The sequence below is a fragment of the Paramisgurnus dabryanus genome, chromosome 16, assembly GCF_030506205.2.
Source record: "Paramisgurnus dabryanus chromosome 16, PD_genome_1.1, whole genome shotgun sequence".
NCBI lineage: Eukaryota > Metazoa > Chordata > Actinopteri > Cypriniformes > Cobitidae > Paramisgurnus > Paramisgurnus dabryanus.
Window position 1 is genome coordinate 1,225,207 of NC_133352.1, and position 20,217 is coordinate 1,245,423.

Sequence of the window (20,217 nt, forward strand, 5' to 3'; positions counted from 1 at the left end):
AAAGTGCACTAGAGGTACGCTGGTAATAATTATATCTTTAATTACACTTTTAAAAAGTATGCTAAACTCATGCATACTTTTAATGTATTTCTAAAAAGTGCACTAGAGGTACACTGGTAATAAATATATCTTTAATTACACTTTTAAAAAGTATGCTAAACACAAGCATACTTTTACAGAAGTTTTAGTGTATTTAGAAAAAAACATATATATTTTTTAAAAATGTACATTAATTTTAATAGGCTAACATTGCAATTTCAACATCATATCATTGAACTTGCATTATATATTGATTTTACAAAGTTAATCCACATAAATTTGTTAGTGTTTATATTCAAACAACACACTGACTAAACCTCATTGGTTCTTGGGATTCAGTACGTCACATTGGCTTCCTGATTCAGTTGTTCGATACACAACGTGCGTGATCGTTGGTAAATGTGGATTAAAAGTTGAAACTAAAACTGTTAAATTATATATAGTGATCATCAGAGGACTTGGCTGAAACAACACGATTCAGATGGATTACTTCGGCGATGTTTTTTATTGCTGTTGCGATTAACTTTTTGAAATGTGAGCAGTTTTTAAGTATCAAGTGGATCTGACATCGAGGGGAAATATACGTTTCTTGGATTTCATTAAAGTACATCGGTTTTTGTTTGAAGATGAATGAGAGAACATGAGGGTAAGTTAAGTGATGACAGATTTTTGCTTTTTATTTTTAGTGAACTATTAAATAAGTAGAACTTTTAGTATTACAGTATGTCTTAATTTTAACCCAGCTTCTTAAAGCGTGTATGTTGTGTGGCTTTTGGAACATAACGTTACATTTTTTTAGTGAGTAAAGTTAGGCATTTCATTTCTCTTGTTGTATTTCAGAAATCATAACAGCCTGTCTTTTTTTAGCACAGCGGCATTCAAATTGACCAATCAGAGCCGAGAATATCTAATAAGTCGAAGTAGAGATGAACAGATGAAGATACAGCCCGTAAAAATACTTATTCTTGGTGGTAAGTTTTTAGTTCTACAGTATTTGTATAACATTTAGATAACTTTAACGTTTTTCTAATGCTAATGTTTAAAGAGTAACTAAACCCTAAACCAACTTTTTTAGTTAATGATCTGTAAGAATGATGCTTTATTAGTGTAAGTTTTTTGACATTTGGATATAAAGTGTTTCAATACTACAATATATGTTGTAAAAACGTCTGAGTGCTGCCCTCTTCAGGTTGAACGGTGGCTACTGGCAGGGCTCGAAATTGCGAATATTTTGGTCGCATATGCGACCGAAATTTAATCTGTGCGACCTTAAAATATATTTGGGAGCATTTCTGCGACTGCCCATTTTGTTGTGGTGCGACTTGATTTAGATTGTGATGCTGCGTGCTGCTGTCCCAGGTTCAGTGTTCTCTCCAACGTTACATAACCAATCAAAATTCACCATTAAGTTCTTACGTTTAATGAATACCGCAGATTGGCTAATATGAGCGTCAGTCATTCCTTGTTGCCGTGCTACGTTGGTACGTGAAGCGCGAAAATAAGACGCACCGCGAGCATGACGAGAACAAGCCGACTACAGCCAATGTTACTACTGTAATTAATGACGACGATCCGGATTCAAATGCAACTCCACCACCGAAAAATAAGACTTGACGTTAAACCTTTCAGAGAGAGTGGCTTAAAGATTTCGAGTGTCTCCTCTATGAAAATGGCTCGATGTAACTTACTTTGCTTACTGTAAATCCTGTAAAACGGCGTTGGTGGCGGAATCAAAACATTTTAAGCGCCAGACCTTGCTTAAACATGGCGAAAGTGCCAAAAACACTAGTAGTGTCATGACAAATGTGTTCATTATTGATGGAGACACCGACCTGTTTGTCAAAGAAGGTGCGTTCCATTCGACCGTAAGTGGACTGCGAAGTGGACTTCACAGGGTATTCCGCCATCTTAAGTGAGATTCCAATCCGAAGGGAGCGAACATGTTCAGTTCGAAGGGCACTGCGCACGGCATAGGGAATCAGGGAACATCGATACATCACTTCACAGGAAGTGGAGAGCGATAATCACCCAACTGTCATTGCGCGCATCACGTGATCACCCGTCGGAACGGTCAGACCGCTATGCAATTATATGACAAGCGTTTAAAAACACATATATACACATAGTTAACCAAAGTTTAAAGTTTACTTTCATATTTGCATGACAGTTACAGCAGGGCTTCAATTCTGTTAATAGTCAAGTAATAGCAGCAATAGTCAATTAAAGTGTATAATAAACATACGTTTTTCATTACGTAAGTTAGTACTCAATGTTTTTTTTATTGTATAGTGTACATATTTTAAATGTGATAGTAAATAAAAATTAAAATATGAATGTAGTCCTATATATATTTATGTTATATCAATCTGCGCGACCCCGTCGTTGACTTTCTTTGATGACGTTTGCAGGCCGTTCCAAATGAGCGGTTATTGTCCGTGAAGTCCACTTCAACTGATATACCGTGCTCAGGGAGTAGGGAGGAGTGAACACTCTGCAGGGACCCTGTCGAATGGAACGCACCTAGAGTGTTTGATAGTGTATGTGCGCATGCGCTGGTGAATGGACATCCGACAAAATCCTTGTGGTCCATGTTGATGTGGAACACGACAATGTTGATGGTATCCCAGGTGAAAAAAAAGTGCACTAAAATACACTTTATTTAAGTACACTTAGTACACTTTTCCACAATATACTAAAAGTGCTCTATTTTCGCACACTAATTTTGAACTTAGTATACTAAAAAGTAGTATTTAGTACTTCTTAAGATGAACTTAATACCATCTTAGTGTACTCAACTGTGCTATTTTGAGACACCATGAAGTTGAACTAAAATGTATTTTTAACATACTAGGTCTGTATTTAAAAAAAATATATTTAATTATAACTTGAAGTACACTTGAACCCACCTTTAAGCATTTTTAAATATACTTTAAAGTATACTAATGGTAAGTTAAAATAATATTCCAAATGTATTCCCAGGTGAAAAAAGTTCACTAAAATACACTATTTAAGTACACTTTCCACAATATACTAAAAGTGCTCTATTTTCGCACACTAATTTTGAACTTAGTATACTAAAAAGTAGTATTTAATACTTCTTAAGATGAACTTAATACCATCTTAGTGTACTCAACTGTGCTATTTTGAGACACCATGAAGTTGAACTAAAATGTATTTTTAACATACTAGGTCTGTATTTAAAAAAATATATTTCATTATAACTTAAAGTACACTTGAACCCACTTTTAAGCATTTTTAAATATACTTTAAAGTATACTAATGGTATGTTAAAATAATATTCCAAATGTATTCCCAGGTGAAACAAGTTCACTAAAATACACTATTTAAGTACACTTTCAACATTATACTAAAAGTGCTCTATTTTCACACACTAATTTTGAACTTAGTATACTAAAAAGTAGTATTAAGTACTTTTTAAGATGAACTTAAAACCATCTTAGTGTACTCAACTGTGCTTTTTTGAGACACCATGAAGTTGAACTAAAATGTAATTTTAACATACTAGGTCTGTATTTAAAAAATATCTTTAATTACAACTTGAACCCACCTTTAAACATTTACGAATCTACTTTAAAATATACTAGTAGTATGTTAAAATAATATACCAAATGTATTCCCAGGTGAAAAAGTTCACTAAAATACACTTTAAGTTCACAACCTTAAGGTACCAAAAGCTCTTTATTTTCGTGCAGTAAATTGTGCTTAATATACTAAAAAGTAGTATTTAGTACTTGTTAAGACAAACTTAAGACAATCTAAGTGTACTCAACTGTGCTATTTTCTAAAATTGTATTCAGTTACAACTTGAAGCACATTTGAACCCACCTTTTAAACATTTATAAATGTAATTTAATAATTTCAGATATAATAATATAACATAAATAATATAGCATACAAAATGAAATAATAATATATTGCCCACACATTTGTATACATAAAATAAATCATTTCTAATGTACTGTATGTGACATTTGAATTTCAGTCAAGTTTACTATTAGAATGTTATACATGTACTATTTTACCTGCATGTTTGCCACCAAAACATGTTTTAACTCATTCTAAAATGATACCTATTCTGTATTCATACATACGAACCGGTTTCTTCCATCATTAACAACTAATTAAATGTCAAAGAAACAACTAAGTATGTACTCACTGCCATTGAAATGATTTTACAATATAAAACAAAGATCAATGAAATGCAATGAGCTACTTTTATCAAATTGTGGAACATTAATACATCAATATGAAAAGTACACTATGAATATGCAACCATTGAATAATTATATAATCATAATGATGTAATTCTCTAAACAAAAAGTTACTGGACAAATGCAGAAGTGCATTTGAACTTACTCGAGATAAACCTACAAATGGCTGAACCAAAACACAGAGCAGTTTAAATGTCACGTTTAAGTGGAGGGTCACTTCTTCTTGCCATTCAGACACTGAAGACTTAATCACAAGGTCTGTGAAAAGGAAACAGAATATATACAAAATTAACCAATAATTAATGAACATATGCATTAGAATTTTGTTAACTTCTCAGTTTACCTTTTAAAGCTTTGACTGTGTCCTCATCAAGCTTGACATGAGTGTCCGTTTGATCCGTCGCTACATGGCACTCTACAAGTTACATTGAACAAAGGGTTATAGGAGGCTTAACTCACTGACACTGATATAATGCAACCTGTGTGTATTACAGGATATTCTTTACTTTGATAATTGTGTTTTATTTTAACCAAGGGCATTTTCCATTGGCATGTCTATTGTGGTCTTGCTTAGAAGAAAAGTTCACCTCTGTTTAAGGAGATTTAAGGAAATCAGAAGTCATGCCAATGGACTCTATGCACGCTTAACTTCCACATTTGACTCAAGGCTGCTCTTAAGTTTCCGATGCAGGAGATTTAAAGCAGAGTGACAGCAGAATCGCTAAAATTACTTGTTTGCTGGATTTACCCAAATTTACAACCTATGATGTGTGAAGAATTGTCCAGATGTGCAAACTGAGAAAGGTTGCAAGTTTTATGTGTTGTTTTATCTCTGTAATCATTAAGATATATTCAGCTAGCCTGTACTAGCAGTTACTAATCACGTTAGTAATATATTATTGTCTTTGTAATGTTGTCTAAAAGTGTCCGGTCCAACATCCAATAGGAAAATTCAACTGCAGTACAGGGCTCAAAATTAACTTTTTTTTGGTAGCACTGGTGCTCACAACTTTAAAGAGTTAGGAGCACCAGCAAAAATGTAGGCGCATCCATCCAAAAATTAAAAAGCACCACAACTACAATGTATATGTTAATAGATTTATTTTATTAAAATAAAATGCAACCACCAGGCTTTACATATCCTATGGCCAGCTTTTAAAATTTGGTCTTTTATTTTTTTTTTTTTTTACTGCATAGATTCCTAAATTAATACCCAACTGCTTTTGAAATAGTATAGCAATAATAATTTACCAATTACAGATTACAGGTAAAATGATTAAGATTACAATAGAAAATCTAGCAAACACGTAAAACACTGATTAATTGGGACATTTACAAAAGTGACCTTAATATAGAAGGCTAATATTGGTATTGATAACTGCATTACCAGGATGCTATTACTACTAAATATGTTTTAAAAAATATATTTTTTTATAAAAACATACCATCAACATTGTCGTGTTCCACATCAACATGGACCACAAGGATGTTTGTCGGATGTCCATTCACCAGCGCATGCGCACATACACTATCAAACACTCTTTGATAGACAAGTCGGTGTCTCCATCAATAATGAACACATTTGTCATGACACTATTTGTGTTTTTGGCACTTTCGCCATGTTTAAGCAAGGTCTGGCGCTTAAAATGTTTTGATTCCGCCACCAACGCCGTTTTACAGGATTTACAGTAAACACATTAAGTTACATCGAGCCATTTTCATAGCGGAGACACTCGAAATCTTTAAGCCACTCTCTCTGAAAGGTTTAACGTCAAGTCTTATTTTCCGGTGGTGGAGTCGCATTTGAATCCGGATCGTCTGATTAATTACAGTAGTAACATTGGCTGTAGTCGGCTTGTTCTCGTCATGCTCGCAGTGCATCTCATTTTCGCGCTTCACGTACCAACGTAGCACGGCAACAAGGAATGACTGACGCTCATATTAGCCAATCTGCGGTCTTCATTAAAACGTAAGAACTTAATGGTGAAATTTGATTGGTTATGTAACGTTGGAGAGAACACTGAACCTGGGACAGCAGCACGCAGCATCACAATCTAAATCAAGTCGCACCACAACAAAATGGGCAGTCGCAGAAATGCTCCCAAATATATTTTAAGATCGCACAGATTAAATTTCGGTCGCATATGCGACCAAAATATTCGCAATTTCGAGCCCTGCCAGTAGCCACCGTTCAACCTGAAGAGGGCAGCACTCAGACGTTTTTACAACATATATTGTAGTATTGAAACACTTTATATCCATATGTCAAAAAACTTACACTAATAAAGCATCATTCTTACAGATCATTAACTAAAAAAGTTGGTTTAGGGTTTAGTTACTCTTTAAACATTAGCATTAGAAAAACGTAAAAGTTATCTAAATGTTATACAAATACTGTAGAACTAAAAACTTACCACCAAGAATAAGTATTTTTACGGGCTGTATCTTCATCTGTTCATCTCTACTTCGACTTATTAGATATTCTCGGCTCTGATTGGTCAATTTGAATGCCGCTGTGCTAAAAAAAGACAGGCTGTTATGATTTCTAAAATACAACAAGAGAAATGAAATGCCTAACTTTACTCACAAAAAAAAATGTAACGTTATGTTCCAAAACCCACACAACATACACACTTTAAGAAGCTGGGTTAAAATTAAGACATACTGTAATACTAAAAGTTCTACTTATTTAATAGTTCACTAAAAATAAAAAGCAAAAATCTGTCATCACTTAACTTACCCTCATGTTCTCTCATTCATCTTCAAACAAAAACCGATGTACTTTAATGAAATCCAAGAAACGTATATTTCCCCACGATGTCAGATCCACTTGATAACCTACTTAAAAACTGCTCACATTTCAAAAAGTTAATCGCAACAGCAATAAAAAACATCGCCGAAGTAATCCATGTGAATCGCGTTGTTTCACCCAAGTCCTCTGATGATCACTATATATAATTTAACAGTTTTAGTTTCAACTTTTAATCCACATTTACCAACGATCACGCACGTTGTGTATCGAACAACTGAATCAGGAAGCCAATGTGACGTACTGAATCCCAAGAACCAATGAGGTTTAGTCAGGTCCGTCACGTGTGTTGTTTGAATATAAACACTAACAAATTTATGTGGACTAACTTTGTGAAATCAATATATAATGCAAGTTCAATGATATGATGTTGAAATTGCAATGTTAGCCTATTAAAATTAATGTACATGTTTAAAAAAAAATATGTTTTTTTCTAAATACACTAAAACCTCTGTAAAAGTATGCTTGTGTTTAACATACTTTTTTTTTTAAATGTGTAATTAAACATATATTTTTTCCCAGCGTACCTCTAGTGCTCTTTTTAGAAATACGTTAAATGTATGCTTGAGTTTAGCAGACTTATAAAAAGTGTAAATAAAAATATATTTATTACCAGTGTACCTCTAGTGCACTTTTTAGAAATACATTAAAAGTATGCTTGAGTTTAGCATACTTTTTAAAAGTGTAATTAAAGATATAATTATTACCAGCGTACCTCTAGTGTACTTTTTAGAAATACATTAAAAGTATGCTTGAGTTTAGCATACTTGTAAAAAGTGTAATTAAAAATATATTTATTAACAGTGTACCTCTAGTGCACTTTTTAGAAATACATTAAAAGTATGCTTGAGTTTAGCATACTTTTTTAAAGTGTAATTAAAGATATAATTATTACCAGCGTACCTCTAGTATACTTTTTAGAAATACATTAAAAGTATGCTTGAGTTTAGCATACTTATAAAAAGTGTAATTAAAGATATATTTATTACCAGTGTACCTCTAGTGCACTTTTTAGAAATACATTAAAAGTATGCTTGAGTTTAGCATACTTTTTTAAAGTGTAATTAAAGATATAATTATTACCAGCGTACCTCTAGTATACTTTTTAGAAATACATTAAAAGTATGCTTGAGTTTAGCATACTTATAAAAAGTGTAATTAAAGATATATTTATTACCAGTGTACCTCTAGTGCACTTTTTAGAAATACATTAAAAGTATGCTTGAGTTTAGCATACTTTTTAAAAGTGTAATTAAAGATATAATTATTACCAGCGTACCTCTAGTGCACTTTTTAGAAATACATTAAAAGTATGCTTGAGTTTAGCATACTTATAAAAAGTGTAATTAAAGATATATTTATTACCAGTGTACCTCTAGTGCACTTTTTAGAAATACATTAAAAGTATGCTTGAGTTTAGCATACTTATAAAAAGTGTAATTAAAGATATAATTATTACCAGCTTACATCTAGTGCACTTTTTAGAATTACATTAAAAGTATGCTTGAGTTTAGCATACTTTTAAAAAGTGTAATTAAGCATATATTTATTACCAACGTACTTTTAGTACACTTTTTTGAAATACATTTAAAAGCTATTTAACATATTTTTAATACACTTTAAATAAGCACGTTGGGAATACAAATGTACTAGAAACATATTACTTAAATTTTAAGTATATTTTTAATACATTAAATACAACTTTTTTTTCACCTGGGATGTTTTTATAAAAATTTAGTAATAGCACCCATGGTAATGCAGTTATCAATACCAATATTAGCCTTCTATATTAAGCCTTCTATATTAAGGTCACTTTTGTAAATGTCCCAATTAATCAGTGTTTTACGTGTTTGCTAGATTTTCTATTGTGATCTTAATCATTTTACCTGTAATCTGTAATTGGTAAATTATTATTGCTATACTATTTCAAAAGCAGTTGGGTATTAATTTAGGAATCTATGCAGTAAAAAAAATAAAATAAAAGACCAAATTTTAAATGCTGGCCATAGGATATGTAAAGCCTGGTGGTTGCATTTTATTTTAATAAAATAAATCTATTAACATATACATTGTAGTTGTGGTGCGTTTTAATTTTTGGATGGATGCGCCTAAATTTTTGCTGGTCCTCCTAACTCTTAAAAGTTGTGAGCAACAGTGCTACCAAAAAAAAGTTAATTTTGAGCCCTGTACTGCAGTTGAATTTTCCTATTGGATGTTGGACCGGACACTTTTAGACAACATTACAAAGACAATAGTATATTACTAACGTGATTAGCCTGCTGGACGAATTGTAAAAAACAGCACAATGTAAGCACTGCTAGTACAGGCTAGCTGAATATATCTTAATGATTACAGAGATAAGACAACACATAAAACTTGCAACCTTTCTCAGTTTGCACATCTGGACAATTCTTCACACATCATAGGTTGTAAATTTGGGTAAATCCAGCAAACAAGTAATTTTAGCGATTCTGCTGTCACTCTGCTTTAAATCTCCCGCATCAGAAACTTAAGAGCAGCCTTGAGTCAATTGTGGAAGTTAAGCGTGCATAGAGTCCATTGGCATGACTTCTGATTTCCTTAAATCTCCTTAAACAGAGGTGAACTTTTCTTGTAAGCAAGACCACAATAGACATGTCAATGGAAAATGCCCTTGGTTAAAATAAAACACAATTATCAAAGTAAAGAATATCCTGTAATACACACAGGTTGCATTATATCAGTGTCAGTGAGTTAAGCCTCCTATAACCCTATGTTTAATGTAACTTGTAGAGTGCCATGTAGCGACGGATCAAACGGACACTCATGTCAAGCTTGATGAGGACACAGTCAAAGCTTTAAAAGGTAAACTGAGAAGTTAACAAAATTCTAATGCATATGTTCATTAATTATTGGTTAATTTTGTATATATTCTGTTTCATTTTCACAGACCTTGTGATTAAGTCTTCAGTGTCTGAATGGCAAGAAGAAGAGACCCTCCACTTAAACGTGACATTTAAACTGCTCTGTGTTTTGGTTCAGCCATTTGTAGGTTTATCTCGAGTAAGTTCAAATGCACTTCTGCATTTGTCCAGTAACTTTTTGTTTAGAGAATTACATCATTATGATTATATAATTATTCAATGGTTGCATATTCATAGTGTACTTTTCATATTGATGTATTAATGTTCCACAATTTGATAAAAGTAGCTCATTGCATTTCACTGATCTTTGTTTTATATTGTAAAATCATTTCAATAGCAGTAAATACTTACTTAGTTGTTTCTTTAACATTTAATTAGTTGTTAATGATGGAAGAAACTGGTTCGTATGTATGAATACAGAATAGGTATCATTTTAGAATGAGTTAAAACATGTTTTGGTGGCAAACATGCAGGTAAAATAGTACATATATAACATTCTAATAGTAAACTTGACTGTAATTCAAATGTCACATACAGTACATTAGAAATGATTTATTTTATGTATACAAATGTGTGGGCAATATATTATTATTTCATTTTGTATGCTATATTATTTATGTAATATTATTATATCTGAAATTATTAAATTACATTTATAAATGTTTAAAAGGTGGGTTCAAATGTGCTTCAAGTTGTAACTGAATACAATTTTAGAAAATAGCACAGTTGAGTACACTTAGATTGTCTTAAGTTTGTCTTAACAAGTACTAAAAATACTACTTTTTAGTATATTAAGCACAATTTACTGCACGAAAATAAAGAGCTTTTGGTACCTTAAGGTTGTGAACTTAAAGTGTATTTTAGTGAACTTTTTCACCTGGGAATACATTTGGTATATTATTTTAACATACTACTAGTATATTTTAAAGTAGATTCGTAAATGTTTAAAGGTGGGTTCAAGTTGTAATTAAAGATATTTTTTAAATACAGACCTAGTATGTTAAAAATACATTTTAGTTCAACTTCATGGTGTCTCAAAATAGCACAGTTGAGTACACTAAGATGGTATTAAGTTCATCTTAAGAAGTATTAAATACTATTTTTTAGTATACTAAGTTCAAAATTAGTGTGCGAAAATAGAGCACTTTTAGTATAATGTGGAAAGTGTACTTAAATAGTGTATTTTAGTGAACTTTTTTCACCTGGGAATACATTTGGAATATTATTTTAACTTACCATTAGTATACTTTAAAGTATATTTAAAAATGCTTAAAGGTGGGTTCAAGTGTACTTCAAGTTATAATTAAATATATATTTTTTAAATACAGACCTAGTATGTTAAAAATACATTTTAGTTCAACTTCATGGTGTCTCAAAATAGCACAGTTGAGTACACTAAGATGGTATTAAGTTCATCTTAAGAAGTATTAAATACTACTTTTTAGTATACTAAGTTCAAAATTAGTGTGCGAAAATAGAGCACTTTTAGTATATTGTGGAAAAGTGTACTAAGTGTACTTAAATAAAGTGTATTTTAGTGCACTTTTTTTTCACCTGGGTTTGTATGCCTCATTTAGTTATTATGTAAACGAACTAGTTCGTTTAATTCGTTTGGCGTTTACTGTATAAAGTGTGTACTCTTTTGAATATAAGTTGACTGTGATCAACTTACTTGTTATTTCCTCATAAGTATACAAAAATAAAGACGCGGAAATAGAAAGCATGCATTAAGTGTGTGTTTTCGCGAGCGGGATGCTGCGAGAGGCTGCAGTGTTTTTATTTTGGGGGGGTGGGCGGGGTATCGCGATGCCGACTCTGCATCGTCATGTCTATCGGCCATCGGCGATGGACGATGCCATCGTCTATCGGTCCAACCCTACTTCAAAGGTTCGCCCCTGTCCTGTGTTTCCAACGCCGTGAGTGAAGGAAGAACCAGGGAAGCCTTCGGCTCTACACTGTTGTTCTGAACGTCCTTTTTCCTTACCCTTGGAGGCCGTGAGTCGAAGCAGATCGTGTAGGTCTCCTCGTTGTTAAGTCCACTGCCCTCGAGTGAAGAGGAAGTAAGGAGAGAAAGCTCCAACTTTGTGTAATACTTACCTTTGCTTACAGCACGAACCTAGGAGGAAGGAAAGTCCCAGTCTTGTGTAACACTTACCTTTGCTTGCAGCACGAACCTAGAAGGAAGAGAAAAGTCCCAGTCTTGTTTAACACTTACCTCTGCTTACAGCACGAACTTAGAAGGAAGAGAAAAGTCCCAGTCTTGTGTAACACCTACCTCCACTTACAGCCATGAACCTGAGGAGAAAAAGTGAAAGCCTGCTAAGCGCCCCCCCCCCCCCTTTGCTATGAAGATCCGAGGACTGGAGAGATGTTGCTTTTTAAATAGTTAATAAAGTTTATTTTAACATTATTCATTCCTTGTGTGTCTGGTTATTGGGGTGGCTTTGGGACCTCCTTGAGGTGGAAACTAGGAAGGGGCGTGACTCCATAGCATCTGAGTCCGCCCCGACCTGTGACATGTTCCTACAAGTAAAAACAACTAGTTTGGGATTTATATTCCCTTGTTGTTTTTGAACTATACTAGAATCCTCCACCTCTCCCCGCTGTAAAAAAGTAACTTTTACTCTGAGTAAAGTTAAAATGACTTACTTTTTACTTTTACTTGAGTAGATTTTTAGACCAGTAACTTTACTTTTACTTAAGTAAAATATTATTAAAGTAACTTTACTTTTACTTGAGTACAATATTTTGTTACTCTTTCCACCTCTGGTTTTTGCTTGGACTACTTCTGTTTTGATTATGTAGACTTTTATGTAGACTGTTGCGAACAGTCAAGTCACTCACTCAGAGGATAGTAAAATAAATATCTTGTTAATTCAAATCAAAGAATCTTCCATGTCTTGAATCGACCGATATGGATGTTTTTTGTGCCGATGCCGATTTTTTTTTCCATCAGCCTTAGCCGATGACCGATACAGGCTGCCGATTTTCTTTAGCCGATATTTGGAGCCGATATTGCTTTTGCTCATTCAGTTTATATCATAAAAATGACAACATGATAAAACCAAATGTTACAACTCTTAATTTAAAAAGGAAAAAAAAGGATCATTTATTGAACTATATTTAACAAATAGTAAAAACAGGTGAGGTAGAACAAGTAAGAAAAATCAGTGCTGCTTAAAATACATGAATAAAATAATTACACCATTGCACACAGTAGCAGCAACCAAGCAGCATAACAAGGGGAACACTTTACTTTATCCATGAAAGTAACCAACTATTTACAAACTATTTAATGCTTAGGTCTAAATTTTAGTGCACTTAACTTAATCTCTTGTAGAGCAAATGTCTTTCATAAGAAAACAAGGTAAATGTAAACAGCAATACTGATCAAAAAACAACTTAAAAAGAATTCTGAATAACATGCGCATTGTCCCACTTCTGTACCTCACACACCTTAGGGCCCTATAATAAATGCGAGGGATAGTTAGTTTTCCTCAGCTCGCTTGAAACGCATAAAACTGAACAAATACATGAGGATTTGTGTACGGACTTCGGTCAGATAGTAGAGCGCGTGCACGTGGGAGAGGTGCAGTGAGAAAGACATGGATGAGAGAGTGCATGTATCTTTGCGCTCCCAGTGAACGGAAATGTTGACAAAACTTACAAAATAACACTTCTCCGGTCACATAAAAGTCATGTGGGAACTGCTCGGAACTAAGTGCTTAGGGTTGAATTTCGTAATTTTTTTCGATGACGAAAATTCCGCGAAACTCCGCGTTAACAACCATAAATGTATGCAACCATGAACTGCGCTCTCCACAATGACGATAAACTATCAGCAATGGATATAGATTTTTAGCCTTTTACTACTACATATATTTAAGGAGATGAGAATTAAAAACCCACCCTGTCCAGCTATGATCAGCTATTCGGCTAATCACATGACCTGCGTTCGCTTGCGGCATTATGAGCACATGTCGCGTCCAAACGTCAGACTGGTGGTCGCTGAATAAAACTCCTACAAATACCACGGAATCACGGAACAACGTCAGCATTATTTAATCCTATGATCATGTTCGTAACAGCTGCCATATGCATACGGTTAGCCTAAAAGCTATTTGAAGCTCCCTAAATACAATGGCAAGCAGTTTTATAGGCATTCGCGTTTCCATTAGGACCACCAAACTTTCTTAGCTATGGTTGCACGCACATATAGAGCAATGTGTTTACACTAAGTATATGGCAATATTTCAGTCAAACAGTTAAAAGATGCTTTGAAGTTTAAAACTTACCAGAGCAGGCTTGCAGCACTCCGCTCTGCTAGTGGGGGAGGGGCAATGCACCGGCTGCAGGCAGCGTCTCCAGCAACACAGAGCTGCCTGTGGGTGCCTGTCTGTAATTAATGCCTAGGAAAAACTATCGGCAAATGCAAGCCGCGAATCGGCCAATGCCAATACACCTAAAACCTGCTAAAATTGACCAGATGTATCGGCCGGCCGATATATCGGTCGATCACTAGGCAAGACACTCATTTTAGATAACCCATCTCTCTGAAAAAGGGAGTAGGAGTTGCGTTGTATTGGCTGGTAACGGGGGCAGGTTACCGAACATTGTCTAACTTGTTTGGTGTTGCAAAGTCCTCCGTTTGCTTGGTTGTCCATGAGTTTTGCAAGGCTGTGCGCCATGTTCTCATGGCCGAATATTCAGTTCAATTCAATTTTATTTTAATAGCACTTTTCACAATTGGTAATTCTTTCAAAGCAGCTTTACATTAATAGAAGCAGTGAAATGCACAGAAAATCGACAGATAGCACAACATAATACACGATAGCATAAGCAGCTAAATTTGCTGCGGCTATGAATCAACATTACAAGCAAGCGTATTACTAATAATGTAACGTATAGAAGAGGGTTCTAAGTTAAGCCCAAGAAGGCTGCCTCCCTGGGTTGAAAAACCCCCTAGGACAAAAAAGCCCCAGACTTTTTAGCCGGGGAAATAAAAAAGTCCTAGTAGGGAAAAACCCTTGGGAGATATATATATATATATATACATGTAAACGGATAAGGAGATTAAGCCGGTTCTGCCGGTGGTCGTTGGTCAGGCATCAGCTGGGCACGTTGAAGGACGGCCAGTAGATCAGAGGTGTGCCGACTTTCACAGTTACCGGAACTGGGTCTGTTTGTCTTATTGTCCTCTTGGTCGAGGACGAGACAGGGAGAGAAACAAAATTCTATTAACGTAGGGGTCATTCACATGTTGTGCAAGTGTCACACAGTGATGTGGTTTAAATCAGCTTGGTTCCAGACGGGCTAACTATTGGGGCATAAGTAGGTTACCCACAGTTGAGGATTTAGCAAATTGGGGGCCCAATGCAAAGGTATCTATGGTAACTATGGGTCACCATCCGATCTTTAAATGAAAATGAAACATGTCGACCCGTTTGACTAAGGCCAGAAGCCCCACTGTTGTCGTTAACGCAGGTTCAGTGGCAAACCGGTCTATATGGCATACTATTCACAAGACCACAAGAAAACGCCAAAATCACAACCCGACCATACGTGCCAACCCATTTGACTAAGGCAGGAGGCCCCACTGTCGTCGTTAATTCAATTCAATTCAATTCAATTTTATTTATATAGCGCTTTTCACAAAAGTCAATTGTTTCAAAGCAGCTTTACATAAATAGAAGCAGGGAAAAGCACAGAAAAACGACAGATAGCACAACAAAATACATGATAGCATGAGCAGTTAAATTTGCTGCGGCTATGACTCAATATTATAAGTGCACGTATTACTAAAGCAACCTCTAGAAGAGGAAGCTAGGTAAAGCCCAAAAAGGCTGCCTCCCCGGGGTGAAAAACCCCCTAGGAGAAAAAAAAACCCGGGCCTTTATCCAAGGAAAAATAAGTCCTAGGAGGGAAAAACCCTTGGGAGAACGAATAAGGAGATTTAGCGGGGATTAAGCGGGTCTGCCGGTGATCGTTGGTCAGGCATCAGCTGGGCATCACGTTGAAGGACGGCCAGTAGATCAGAGGTGTGCCGACTTTCACATCTACCGGGACTGGGTCTGTTTGTCTTGTTGTCCTCGGGTCGAGGACGAGACAGGGAGAGAAAAACAAAATCGTATTAGCTTACCGGCCGTTCATATGTATTGAAGTGTCACACAGTGATGTGGTTTAACTCAGCTTAGTTCCAGACAGACTAACTATTGCGGCATAATTATATTATCCAAAGTTGAGGATTTAGCAAATTGGGAACCCAATGCGAGGGTATATATGGTAAATAAGGGTCACCTTCCGATCTTTAAGAGAAAATGAAACCTTGACTAAGGCCTAAAGCCCCACTGTCGTCGTTAATGCAGGTTCAGTGGCAAACGGGTCTATATTGTATACCATTTACAGGACCAGGAGAAAACACCAAAAACATCGCAACCCGACCATACGTGCTAACCCGTTTGACTAAGGCCGGAAGCCCCACTGTCGTCGTTTATGCAGGTTCAGTGGCAAACGGGTATGTATGGCATACTATTCACAAGACACACGAAAGCACCAAAATCGCAACCCAACCATACGTGCCAAACCGTTTGACTAAGGCCGGAAGCCCCACTGTCATCGTTAATGCAGGTTCAGTGGCAAACGGTGGCAAACTATTTAATGCAATTCATTTTAAGTGTTCATGCAGAAAAGGCTGGAAGATGGAAGGCACAAAAGATGGAAGAATGCTGTGCGGCAGACGTTGGCGATATGACTATCAAAGGATAAGTTGCTGTCGAACATCACACCTAAGTTCCTAACCGTGGAAGATGGCACCACAGTACAGCCATCTATGTGCAATTTGTAATCTGACATATTATGTTTGTAGCGATTTGGTTCAATAATAAGTATCTCTGTCTTATTGGAGTTGAGCTTAAGAAAGTTATGTGCCATCCAGTCACTTACATCGCTAATGCAGTCTTTTAGCTTAGAAAACGTGTGTGTTTCGCTGGGATGCGAGGAGATGTAAAGCTGGGTATCATCCGCATAGCAGTGGAAACTTATGTTATGTTTCCTGATAATGTCTCCTAGGGGTAACATGTATAACGAGAACAGGATAGAACCTAAAACTGATCCCTGCGGTACACCGTATTTAACCAGGGAGTGATATGACTCTTCCTCATTTACATAAACAAAGTGATAGCGATTGGTTAGATATGACCTAAACCAGGCTAGCGCCTGACCACTGATACCAACATAGTTTTCTAGTCTATTGAGTAAGATTGTATGATCTATTGTGTCAAAGGCTGCACTAAGGTCTAGTAATATAAGAATTGAGATTTCACCACGATCGGATGTTAATAGGAGGTCATTTGTAACTCTAAGCAACGCTGTCTCTGTGCTATGGTGGGGCCTGAATCCTGATTGGAACTTTTCATATGTACTATTATTTGTCAAGAATGTGCGTAACTGGCTTGCCACTACCTTTTCTAATATTTTCGAAAGAAAAGGGATATTTGAGATTGGTCTAAAGTTATTAAGTTCTCCTTGGTCAAGCTGTGGTTTTTTAATCAGCGGTTTAATAACTGCTAGTTTGAAAGCTGTTGGAACGTATCCTATTTCTAGCGATGAGTTAAAGATATTTAGAAACGGGGTTGACACTACAGGGAATACCTCTTTAAGTAGTTTTGTGGGAACGGAGTCTAATATACAGGACGATGATTTGGATGATGTGACTAGTTTAGAGAGATCATCTATTGTAGTAGGTTTAAATGAATCAAGATGTTCGTATGGTAGTCTAGTGTTAAGTGAACTAATGGATAGAGTGGTGGCTGCCTGGGTAACTACGATGTTTTCCCTAATAGCCGAAATTTTGTTAGAAAAGAAGTTCATGAAGTCGTTTCTATTGTGTTGAAGTTTACTATTGGTTTCTGTTTGTTCTTTGTTTCTAGTCAGTTTCGCAACTGTGCTAAAGAGGAAACGAGGGTTATTATGATTCTCATTTATAAGCTTGCTAAGATATGTAGATCTGGCGGTTTTAATAGCCTGTCTGTAGTGTTTAACACTCTGTTTCCATGCTGCACGCCATACTTCTAACTTTGTGCTTCTATAATTTCTTTCCATTTTTCTAGCTGCCTTTTTAAGGGCTGCGGTGTGATGGTCATACCATGAAGCTGGCGGTTTTTCTTTGAATCTCTTTTTTCGAATGGGAGCAACGGCATCCAATGTGTTAGAACAGACATTGTTTAGGTTTTCTATTACAATATCTAGATCGTCACAATTATCTGCTACATGTTTCATTTGGGACAGGTCTGGAAGAGTGCTAATAAAGCTATCTTTAGTGGTGGATATTATTGTTCTGGCTAGTCAGTAGCATGTTGTGGATTGAGTGATCCTATCTAGAAGTCCAGTGTATGACACAAGGTAATGGTCAGAAACTGCATCACTCTGAGGTGATATTTCAATGTCATTAATATTGTCCAAGTGACAGAATTAAGTCTAATGTGTGCTTACGAGTATGCGTTGGCCCTGTCACGTTTTGTCTAATATTGAGAGAATTAAGAACATCTATAAATGCACGTCCTAATGCGTCTTTTGGGTTATCCACATGGACATTAAAATCACCAACAATAAGAGCTTTATCTACAGTGACTACAAGCTCAGATAGGAAATCTGCTATTTCTTTAAGGAAATCTGCATGGTGGCCCGGTGGTCTATAGATTGTCGCTAAGGCAAAAGAAAGCTGTTTGTGGTTACGATCAGTTATTTCCATATTTAACAACATTAGATCAAATGATTTAAATTTTAGCTCAGATTTTTGGTTTACTTTAAAAATTGTGTTGTATATTGTAGCTACACCACCCCCTCTCCCCTTTAATCGAGGTTCGTGTTTATAATAATAGTCTTGTGGGGTGGATTCATTTAAACTAATGTAGTCGTCTGCTTTAAGCCAGGTTTCTGTTAAACAGAGTGCATCTAAGTTTTGGTCTGTAATTATTTCATTGACAATAGGTTCTTTATTGGTAAGCGATCTAATGTTAAGAAGGCCGAATTTTAATATTCAAGATTTATCTGTAAATGTATTGTTTTCTAATTTTATATTAATCAGATTTGTACCTGATGTAACAAGCGGTGCCCTGTATTTATTTGTTCGGGGAACAGATACAGTTGAAATGTGCTGATATTTCGGTAAGATTGACTCGAAGTGCTGGGATATAAGTGGTCTTGACGGTTAAGCCGATCCGTCTGTTTCCTGACCTGGGCCCTGGATAGTCAGACTAAATCAGAATTAAGACTATTGATCAGATTTCTAGTGAGATAGCACTTCCTTCCGATGACGGATGAAGGCCATCTCAGGTTAGGAGGAATGGTCTTCCCCAGAAATGCTTCCAATTGTCTATAAACCCTACGTTATGCTGAGGGCACCACTTTGACATCCATCCATTGAGAAACACTAATCTACTATGTGTTTCATCTCCCCGGTAGGCGGGGAGGGGACCAGAGCATATTACATTGTCTGACATTGTTTTTGCAATTTCACACATCTCCTTAATAGTATCTTTGGTGATTTCCGACTGGCGGAGCCTGGTGTCATTCGTGCCAGCGTGAATAACAATCTTAGAAAACTTCCGCTTAGCATTAGCCAGCACTTTAAGTTTGGATCTAATGTCAGACGTTCTGGCTCCCGGTATACAGTCGACTATGGTGTTTGGTGCCTCAATGTTAGTGTTCCTGAGTATAGAATCTCCAATGACCAGGGCACTTTTAAAAGGTGGGCGATGGCGTCTTCGTTTACCCGAACGCGGTCCCCGGAGCTGCATCGCGTGGGGTGTTCGGTTGTGACACGCCTCGGTCGCCTGCGAACGTCTGGGGCCAGGGTGATGTGGGGCTTGCTGAATCTGCAAAGGCCGGGCAGCGGTTCCTCCACAGCTTCCCGATCGCTTTCATGTTGGGCGATGGCGTCTCCATTCAGTCGATCATGGTCCGTGAAGCTGCATCGCGTGGAATGCTCGTTTGTTGCGCGCCTCGTTTGCTTGTGGACGTCGGAAGGCAGGGTGAAGTGGGCGCTGTACCTCGTGTTGGATCTGCTAAAACCGGGAAACAACTCCTCCACAGCTTCCCGCTCAGGTGAGGACAGGTCAGAAAAGCATATATCAGATGAATCCGCCATTAGATCGGAAAATGCTAGCTTCAGCCTCCACCGTTTGTGGATGCTAGTGGGCTATATGCTAACAACACTGGGTGTTTATTAGTGATA

The 20,217-nt window shown here is 36.2% G+C and overlaps 3 long non-coding RNA genes across 3 annotated transcripts in view; 2 read left to right on the top strand and 1 right to left on the bottom strand.

Annotated features, from left to right (window-relative positions):
* The window catches only part of LOC135760864 (uncharacterized), a 271,903-nt gene that overhangs the window by 127,348 nt on the left and 124,338 nt on the right, over positions 1 to 20,217 (top strand). The gene's annotated exons all lie outside the window — the stretch shown is intronic.
* LOC135760871 (uncharacterized) lies at positions 531 to 10,336 on the top strand. The gene is made up of 4 exons (XR_010537627.2): positions 531 to 685; positions 907 to 1,010; positions 9,853 to 9,924; positions 10,010 to 10,336. It is a non-coding gene; the product is annotated as an uncharacterized lncRNA (long non-coding RNA).
* On the bottom strand, positions 3,440 to 7,547 carry LOC135746010 (uncharacterized). The gene is made up of 4 exons (XR_010531453.2): positions 7,012 to 7,547; positions 6,686 to 6,789; positions 4,615 to 4,686; positions 3,440 to 4,529 (listed from the first exon to the last, which is right to left on the bottom strand). It is a non-coding gene; the product is annotated as an uncharacterized lncRNA (long non-coding RNA).